The sequence below is a fragment of the Coenobita brevimanus genome, chromosome 32 (assembly GCF_032717465.1).
Source record: "Coenobita brevimanus isolate Jiangsu-jjx chromosome 32, ASM3271746v2, whole genome shotgun sequence".
In the NCBI taxonomy this organism is placed as follows: Eukaryota; Metazoa; Arthropoda; class Malacostraca; order Decapoda; family Coenobitidae; genus Coenobita; species Coenobita brevimanus.
Window position 1 is genome coordinate 1,196,982 of NC_136985.1, and position 10,254 is coordinate 1,207,235.

Genomic DNA, 10,254 nt, shown 5'->3' on the forward strand with positions numbered 1-10,254 from the left:
GTGTATGGCAGTGTATGAGAGTGAGGAGTGTAATGCTGTATGGTAGTGAGGAGTGTATGGTAGTGTATTGTAGTGGGGAGTGTAATGTTGTATGGTAGTAAGGAGTGTATGGTAGTGAGGAGTGTAATGTTGTATGGTAGTGAGTCCTGGGCAGTAAAGGAAGCTCCCTAACACCTTTTCCTAAGTGATTAATGCAGTGTGTGTTAGGAGTGTGATGCTGTAAGTTAGTGAGACCTGGGCAGTAAAGGAAGCTCCCTAACACCTTTTCCTAAGTGATTTATGCAGTGTGTGTTAGGAGTGTAATGCTGTATGGTAGTGAGGTGTGTAATGCTGTATGGTAGTGAGGTGTGTAATGCTGTATGGTAGTGAGGTGTGTAATGCTGTATGGTAGTGAGGAGTGTAATGCTGTATGGTAGTGAGGAGTGTAATGCTGTATGGTAGTGAGACCTGGGCAGTAAAGGAAGAGGATATTCACAGGCTCAAACGTACAGAAATGACAATGATTAGGTGGATGTGCAGTGCGTCCCTGAGTGTGAGGCCTGGGGGGGCTGGGTTTACCATGGAAGAGTTGAGAGGTAGGATGGGACTGGAGTGTATTGGTGTTGTGATGAGGAGGGGTAGACTGAGATGGTTTGTGATGAGGAGGGGTAGACTGAGATGGTTTGTGATGAGGAGGGGTAGACTGAGATGGTTTGTGATGAGGAGGGGTAGATTGAGATGGTTTGGGAGGAAGGATGGGACTGGAGTGTATTGCTGTTGTGATGAGGAGGGGTAGACTGAGATGGTTTGTGATGAGGAGGGGTAGACTGAGATGGTTTGTGATGAGGAGGGGTAGACTGAGATGGTTTGTGATGAGGAGGGGTAGATTGAGATGGTTTGTGATGAGGAGGGGTAGATTGAGATGGTTTGTGATGAGGAGGGGTAGACTGAGATGGTTTGTGATGAGGAGGGGTAGACTGAGATGGTTTGTGATGAGGAGGGGTAGACTGAGGTGGTTTGTGATGAGGAGGGGTAGACTGAGATGGTTTGTGATGAGGAGGGGTAGACTGAGATGGTTTGTGATGAGGAGGGGTAGACTGAGATGGTTTGTGATGAGGAGGGGTAGACTGAGATGGTTTGTGATGAGGAGGGGTAGACTGAGATGGTTTGGGCATGTGGAGAGGATGGAGGATGAAAATTGGGTGTGGAAGGAGAGGCAGACCGAGAAAGAGAAATACAGAGGGAAATTATGACAAATGAGAGAGAGACAAAGAGGCAGGCAGTCAGGTAAGTAGGTTGGTAAATAGATAGATAGACAGATAGACAGGTAGATAGATAGATAGATAGACAGATGGGTAAGAAGGTAGGGGTGTAGGTAGACAGATATATAGTTAAATCGTTAGGAAGGTAAATTGAGATAAGTAGGTATATGGATAGATAGGTAAGTAGGTAGGTAGGTAGACTGATAGATAGATAAATAGATAGACAGATAGACAGATAGATAATGCCAGAGAGAGATAGAGAGAACTACAAAAACTCAGTCCCGAACGAAGGGAATTTGATAGAGTTACCCCTAAAAATTAGTCGTTTTCTCTGATACACAACATAAAAAATCATCGAATATTTTTACGTATATTTAAATTTCATCTTTATTTCCTAAATTGCTACAAAGCTTCATTTTTCTATTGCTATTTGTAGTAATTTCAAGTTATGAATTGGTGAGTCTGTATTTTTAAAAGAGTATATTCAATGGCCGAGTATGAGTTCCTGTATTCGAAAGGCTTAGTAAGTACATGTCTTAGGCTTATTTCTCGTCTATATTTTTGAATCACTAATAATTGTCACAATATATCGAATGCAGGGTCAAAATATGTGTATAATAATTTTCCTCTTCACAATGAGAAATATGGCGACAGGGGAAACTAAAGCCGAGAAAAACGGTAATTATTTAAGATTAAGCCGGAGCCATTCCAGGTACCCCGACACCAGCCATGTTACGCGTGGAGATCTGAACAGGTGGTGCTATACCGTCTCTTATATTGACCCATTTTCTCCATATTTACGCCTAGTTTGAGGTCCCCATGGCGTCCACATCAGCGGGAGAATATAGAGGTAAGATGGAAGTGCAATAATACTGGATATATTTTAAATTTAGCTAGTTATAAGGGATTAAGGGAGATGCCGCCTGGGTGTGATGCTGGATGCTGGAGGATACCGTCTCTTATTTTGGCCTATTTTCTCTTTATTTACACCTATTTTGAACTCCCTATGGCGTCAAATTCAGCGGGAGATTATAGAGGCAAGATGGAAGTGATAAAATACGAGGTAAATATGGAAATGAACTAGAAATAAGGGTTTAAATTGGAGACGGTACCTGGGTTGGATGCGGGATGCTGGAGAGGGTCGCCTGCGTGTGGTGACGCAGATATATAGCCAGGGCGGCTCCACGGCCCCATCAAACGTCCCTCAGGTCCCTCCCTATCCCCTGAAGGGTGGATGGTGGTCACGAGAGGTCTATTCCAGCCTGCAGTCCACTGGGTTTACGTCTAGATATGCACGGGGCTGCTACTACTATTATAAAATCTACCCTCTCATGGTTATCATATATTTTCTCCAAATTTCTGTATAAATAATGATGAATAAAAACTACCTATGGGTGATTTAGTAATTATTAGATTTTTTTGGGCAGGTTTTTTATATATATAGGAACCAGAAGCCAATTTTAAGACCTAATCATGAAGCCACACAAGACAATTATTTTTTCAGTTTTTCTCTCTCTTTTTTCTCTATGTTAATGATGGATAATTATTTTTTTTAGTGTTATATATGGAAATTAATTGAATCCAGCTCTAACCAGGCCTAATATTTTTTTTGGGTGATAGAAAATGGATCCACAAATGGCATCTAAGAAGGGGTCCATATCTATATTTTTTGCCATATACACCCTGTGCGACGTGGAGGTGATTTGTTTGTGGCCACCCCATACAGGATTAAGGCATCTGGCAATAGGTAGATAATTTTCATGGCCATACAAGCCCATACACCTGATTATCTGAAACCATTTTCCATACACTGTAAAATGAATGGGAAAAATGTATATATTGTTTAAGAGGAAGTGTTTATGAGTTTGTATAATTAAACATGAATTATATTTCTTCCAGAGTGGTGTGGAGCAGAGCCATGAAGAGAGGAGAAAGAGAGAAGAGAGCAGAGAGGAGAAAGAAGGAGGAAAATGAGAAGAGAGAGACGGAAGAGGAGAGAGAAGAGAGAGAGACAGGAGGGAGTTTGAAAAAGAAGAGATAAGATGAGGAGAGACAGAAGAGAGTTGGCAGAGAGGAGAAAGTGTAAAGAGAGAGAGAAGGGAAAGAGAAGAGAGCAGAGAGGAGAAAGAAGGAGGAAAATGAGAAGAGAGAGATGGAAGAGGAGAGAGAAGAGAGAGAGACAGGAGGGAGTTTGAGAAAGAAGAGATAAGATGAGGAGAGACAGAAGAGAGTTGGCAGAGAGGAGAAAGTGTAAAGAGAGAGAGAAGGGAAAGAGAAGAGAGTAGAGAGGAGAAAGAAGGAGGAAAATGAGAAGAGAGAGAGAGAAGAGAGAGAGTACGAGAAAGAAGAGATAAGATGAGGAGAGACAGAAGAGAGTTGGCAGAGAGGAGAAAGTGTAAAGAGAGAGAGAAGAGAGTAGAGAGGAGAAAGAAGAGAGAGAGCAAGAGATTATTCAGAATCCTGTCCAGTAAAAGGTAAGAAATCTGTTTTTTAGATTCAGAATTCTGTTTTTTGGATTAATATTTGTGTTTTACCCGATAAGAGTTCTGTTTTACCCGATAAGAGTTCTGTTTTACCCGATAAGAGTTCTGTTTTACCCGATAATATTTCTGTTTTACCCGATAAGAGTTCTGTTACCGATAAGAGTTCTGTTTTACCCGATAAGAGTTCTGTTTTACCCGATAAGAGTTCTGTTTTACCCGATAAGAGTTCTGTTTTACCCGATAAGAGTTCTGTTTTACCCGATAAGAGTTCTGTTTTACCCGATAAGAGTTCTGTTTTACCCGATAAGAGTTCTGTTTTACCCGATAAGAGTTCTGTTTTACCCGATAAGAGTTCTGTTTTACCCGATAAGAGTTCTGTTTTGTGTTTATGGATAATTTAAGGGAGTGTGTTTTTATGCGTAGCTACGATTGGCCGTTTACCTAAGAGAAGTTTGAGTTACGATCTTTTGGAGAGTTCGTATTATTTTCCATAGTCCCTGAAGCTGCCTCATGTGACTTAAGAAATGTTGTGTGTGGATGAATGTGGAGAGATGGAGGAAAGATTTAGCAAGTGGAGAGGTGGAGGAAAGATTTAGCAAGTGGAGAGGTGGAGGAAAGATTTACCAAGTGGAGAGGTGGAGGAAAGATCTGGGAAGTGCAGAGGAAAGATTTAGCAAGTGGAGAGATGGAGGAAAGATTTAGCAAGTGGAGAGATGGAGGAAAGATTTAGCAAGTGGAGAGATGGAGGAAAGATTTAGCAAGTGGAGAGATGGAGGAAAGATTTAGCAAGTGGAGAGATGGAGGAAAGATTTAGCAAGTGGAGAGATGGAGGAAAGATTTAGGAAGTGGAGAGATAGAGGAAAGATTTAGCAAGTGGAGAGGTGGAGGAAAGATTTAGCAAGTGGAGAGATGGAGGAAAGATTTAGCAAGTGGAGAGATGGAGGAAAGATTTAGGAACTTATGGAGGAAAGATTTAAGAAGTTATGGAGGAAAGATTTAGGAAGTGGAGAGATGGAGGAAGGATTTAGGAAGTTATGGAGGAAAGATTTGGGAAGTGGAGAGATGGAGGAAAGATTTAGCAAGTGGAGAGGTGGAGGAAAGATATAGCAAGTGGAGAGATGGAGGAAAGATTTGGGAAGTTATGGAGGAAAGATTTGGGAAGTGGAGAGGTGGAGGAAAGATTTACCAAGTGGAGAGATGGAGGAAAGATTTAGCAAGTGGAGAGGTGGAGGAAAGATTTACCAAGTGGAGAGATGGAGGAAAGATTTAGCAAGTGGAGAGGTGGAGGAAAGATTTAGCAAGTGGAGAGATGGAGGAAAGATTTACAAGAGATGGAGGAAAGATTTAGCAAGTGGAGAGATGGAGGAAAGATTTAGCAAGTGGAGAGATGGAGGAAAGATTTAGCAAGTGGAGAGGTGGAGGAAAGATTTAGGAGAGATGGAGGAAAGATTTAGCAAGTGGAGAGATGGAGGAAAGATTTAGCAAGTGGAGAGATGGAGGAAAGATTTAGCAAGTGGAGAGATGGAGGAAAGATTTAGGAACTTATGGAGTAAAGATTTAAGAAGTTATGGAGGAAAGATTTAGGAAGTGGAGAGATGGAGGAAGGATTTAGGAAGTTATGGAGGAAAGATTTGGGAAGTGGAGAGATGGAGGAAAGATTTAGCAAGTGGAGAGATGGAGGAAAGATATAGCAAGTGGAGAGATGGAGGAAAGATTTGGAAGAGATGGAGGAAAGATTTAGGAAGTTATGGAGGAAAGATTTAGGAAGTGGAGAGATGGAGGAAAGATTTAGGAAGTGGAGAGATGGAGGAAAGATTTAGGAAGTGGAGAGATGGAGGAAAGATATAGCAAGTGGAGAGATGGAGGAAAGATTTGGAAGAGATGGAGGAAAGATTTAGGAAGTTATGGAGGAAAGATTTAGGAAGTGGAGAGATGGAGGAAAGATTTAGCAAGTGGAGAGATGGAGGAAAGATTTAGCAAGTGGAGAGATGGAGGAAAGATTTAGCAAGTGGAGAGATGGAGGAAAGATTTAGCAAGTGGAGAGATGGAGGAAAGATTTTGGACATTATGGAGGAAAGATTTAGCAAGTGGAGAGATAGAGGAAAGATTTAGCAAGTGGAGAGATGGAGGAAAGATTTAGCAAGTGGAGAGATGGAGGAAAGATTTAGGATGTTATGGAGGAAAGATTTAGGAAGTGGAGAGATGGAGGAAAGATATAGCAAGTGGAGAGATGGAGGAAAGATTTAGGAAGTGGAGAGATGGAGGAAAGATTTAGCAAGTGGAGAGGTGGAGGAAAGATTTAGCAAGTGGAGAGATGGAGGAAAGATTTAGCAAGTGGAGAGGTGGAGGAAAGATTTAGCAAGTGGAGAGGTGGAGGAAAGATTTAGCAAGTGGAGAGATGGAGGAAAGATTTAGGAAGTGGAGAGGTGGAGGAAAGATTTAGGAAGTGGAGAGGTGGAGGAAAGATTTAGGAAGTGGAGAGATGGAGGAAAGATTTAGGAAGTGGAGAGATGGAGGAAAGATTTAGGAAGTGGAGAGGTGGAGGAAAGATTTAGGAAGTGGAGAGGTGGAGGAAAGATTTAGTAGCAGGGACAGGGTGACATGGAGGCGATTTGTTTGTGGCCACCCGTTACAGGATTAAGGCGTCTGGCAATAGATAGATAGAGTTTGGTGTATGTTGTGTATGTTGTATGCTCCACAGGCAGATGAGTGCGTAAGGGTTTTAATGATCTGTTTAGCATGATTGTAAGTGGAAGGTGCGAGTCGAGGTGTGTGGGGAGCTGTCTCTTAGGTCGGATGATGTGTAGGTCTTTGGGATGGGTGTTTAGATGAGTGACGTGTGAAAAACGGTTGATGAGAGTGTGTGCGTGTTTGTTTGAGGGTATGGTGTCTGTCGTCCTGATGGCAGCGTGTGATTGTGTGGTGTTGCGGGTGGGGAGTGTGATGCTGTGTAGTGTTTGCTGATGTTTGTCTAGTGGTCAGGTGTTTGGAGGTAATTATTTCAGTTTGGTTTTTGCTGTTCTGATATTTTAGTGTTAATTGAGTGTTTGTTGTATGGTGTCGTGTGTATGGGGTGTTGGGGAGTGTCGCAGTGTGTCCCGTTGTCTGATGAGGCCTTGAATTTCCGGTGTGAGGTTGGGGTTGCGTCTCCTTCTGTTGCCTCTGGGGATGTGTGTCGTTTGTCTGCGTTTTGTGTGATTGTATCGAACGTATGCGCAGCGGTGTTGATGTTTGTGATGGGTGTGCAGTAAGACCTCACCATGATGGACTAATAGGGGCCCAAGCCATTCCAAAAAACGCAAAAGTCCGATAAAAGTGCTGGACTCCCCCTGCTGACCTGGACTTTTTCCGATATATCAGACATCAGTCCGGGTCGCATGAATGGTTTTTAAACTGCTTTGACTACCACTGCGGTACTTTACTATCTTCACTACAATAATCCAGTGGTATAATATATATAATAATACTGTACTGTGTTATACCTTCACTATATTAATCCAGTGGTATAATAGATAGATAGATAGATTATATTATACACTGGTAAACATGTCTCTTATTTACCTGATCATGGTGAACACAGCTGGAGTGGTCAGGCAGTCCGCACTGCTTCTGGCTTTATCGGACTTTTTCCGATATATAGGAATTTAGTCCGGTAGCTGCAAGAGTCCGATAAAAGCGAACTCAGGTCTATTGAAGTCCATTATATCGAGGTCTTACTGTACTGCTTAGTGTTTCGAGATGTTACTCTGTTTCAATTACAAACGCCTCCCAGTTGGCTCTCTTATAATTAGTGTGTGTGTGTCTGTGGCCAGCTGGGGTGATTCTGGGTTTGGTGGTGATGATTGGGTGATGAGAGACAAGGGTTTTGATGATGATGATAATTGTCTCTGTGTTTTGTCCAGTACAATAATTATCTGTGTTTTGTCCAATACCATAATTGTCTCTGTGTTTTGTCCAATATAATAATTGTCTCTGTGTTTTGTCCAATACGATAATTGTCTCTGTGTTTTGTCCAATACGATAAATGTCTGTTTGTTTTGTCCAGTACGATAATTGTCTTAGTTTTTTGTCCAATATAATAATTGTCTCAGTGTTTTGTCCAGTTGCATTTGTTTTCTAATAATCTTTTTTTCTGTCTTTCCAGCTGAACAGATTTGACCAACACAGACCAAGGCATCAGCGGTGACCACCAAGAGAGAGAGAGTGACAGCCAGACTACTGCTACTACTACTACTACTATCAAGACTACTGCTACGTCCAAGGCATCAGCGGTGACCACCAAGAGAGAGAGTGACAGCCAGACTACTGCTACTACTACTACTACTACTACTATCAAGACTACTGCTACGTCCAAGGCATCAGCGGTGACCACCAAGAGAGAGAGTGACAGCCAGACTACTACTACTACTACTATCAAGACTACTGCTACGTCCAAGGCCATGTGTTACTGCTACTATTAATACTTGCCTTCCTCCTCCTCCTCCTCCATCTTCCTCTTCCTTCCCCTCTTCTGGCCTTCCTCCTCTTCCTCCTTTGTTCTACTACCATTCTTCCTCCTCCTCCTCCTCTGTCTTCTTCTTCCTACTCCTCTTCTAGGCTTCTTCCTCTTCTTCCTCCTTTTTTCTCCTACTACCACTCCTCCTCCTGCTCCTCCTCCTCCTCCTCCTGTTCCTCCTCCTCCTCCTCCTCCTGTTCCTCCTCCTCCTCCTCCTCCTCCTCCTGCTCCTCCTCCTCCTCCTGTTCCTCCTCCTCCTGTTCCTCCTCCTGTTCCTCCTCCTCCTCCTCCTGTTCCTCCTCCTCCTGTTCCTCCTCCTCCTCCTCCTGTTCCTCCTCCTCCTCCTCCTGCTCCTCCTGCTCCTCCTCCTCCTCCTGTTCCTCCTCCTGTTCCTCCTCTTCCTCCTGTTCCTCCTCCTGTTCCTCCTCTTCCTCCTGTTCCTCCTCCTGTTCCTCCTCCTCTTCCTCCTCTTCCTCCTCCTGTTCCTCCTGTTCCTCCTCCTGTTCCTCCTCTTCCTCCTGTTCCTCCTCCTCTTCCTCCTGTTCCTCCTCCTCTTCCTCCTGTTCCTCCTCCTGTTCCTCCTGTTCCTCCTCCTGTTCCTCCTCCTCCTCCTGTTCCTCCTCCTGTTCCTCCTGTTCCTCCTGTTCCTCCTCCTGTTCCTCCTCCTGCTCCTCCTCCTCCTGTTCCTCCTCCCCCTCCATCACTAAATATTCAGTGTACGAGTACAGCAGGCTGAGTCAGAATTGCTTTTCAAAATTCAATATATATCAGAACAGGAAAAAACACACAATAAATCACTAATATATATTTGAAAATTTAACCCATAGAACTAAAATACCGGCCATTAATTTTGCTGTATAAATCATTAGTCTTTTAGTTTTATTTTGAAAGGAAGAACCCAAGGCTGAGAATTTCACCATAAACCATCAATACAGGAAAAAAAAAAACACACAATAAATCACTAATATATATTTGAAAATTTAACCCATAGAACTAAAATACCGGCCATTAATTTTGCTGTATAAATCAGTAGTCTTTTAGTTTTATTTTGAAAGGAAGAAGAACCCAAGGCCGAGAATTTCACCATAAACCATCCTTTTAAATTTCTTGATATTGCTCACTTACATAGCCATCTTTTTTAATTTTGAAGGAAGGAAGAACCCAAGGCTGATAATTTCCCCACAAACCATGCTTTATAAATGTCTTGGCCTGGCTCACCCACCCAGCCATATATATCAATGAATCTATATAAATATCTCTATAACTTTGCTCCATCTATCTATCTATCTATCTATCTATTGCCAGACGCCATAATCTGTAGTCATGTACATTGACTCAGTCTGCTATTTTTCAAAACCTGTTGTATAAAGTGTGCTCAGTTTATTTCTGTTTTGAAAATTGCCCATTGGAGTACCATGCAGGTGAGATGATTGACCTTTTTCATTATTATTATTATTATTATTATCATTATTATTAATTATTATTATTATTATTATTATTATTATTATCATCGTCATCATATCTGTAGAGTATTTTGATGGAAGAGTTGAGAGGAAGGATGGGACTGGAGTGTATTGGTGTTGTGATGAGGAGGGGTAGACTGAGATGGTTTGGGAGGAAGGATGGGACTGGAGTGTATTGGTGTTGTGATGAGGAGGGGTAGACTGAGATGGTTTGTGATGAGGAGGGGTAGACTGAGATGGTTTGTGATGAGGAGGGGTAGACTGAGATGGTTTGTGATGAGGAGGGGTAGACTGAGATGGTTTGTGATGAGGAGGGGTAGACTGAGATGGTTTGTGATGAGGAGGGGTAGACTGAGATGGTTTGTGATGAGGAGGGGTAGACTGAGATGGTTTGTGATGAGGAGGGGTAGACTGAGATGGTTTGTGATGAGGAGGGGTAGACTGAGATGTTTTGTGATGATGAGGGGTAGACTGAGATGTTTTGTGATGATGAGGGGTAGACTGAGATGTTTTGTGATGAGGAGGGGTAGACTGAGATGGTTTGTGATGAGGAGGGGTAGACTGAGATGGTT

At 42.6% G+C, this 10,254-nt stretch overlaps 1 long non-coding RNA gene across 1 annotated transcript; it reads left to right on the plus strand.

The window, feature by feature from the left end:
• Window positions 1-1,978: 1,978 nt before the first annotated feature.
• Window positions 1,979-7,991, plus strand: LOC145395674 (uncharacterized). Its single transcript, XR_013896648.1, has 3 exons — window positions 1,979-2,091; window positions 3,141-3,715; window positions 7,869-7,991. It is a non-coding gene; the product is annotated as an uncharacterized LOC145395674 (long non-coding RNA).
• The last annotated feature ends 2,263 nt before the right edge of the window (window positions 7,992-10,254 follow it).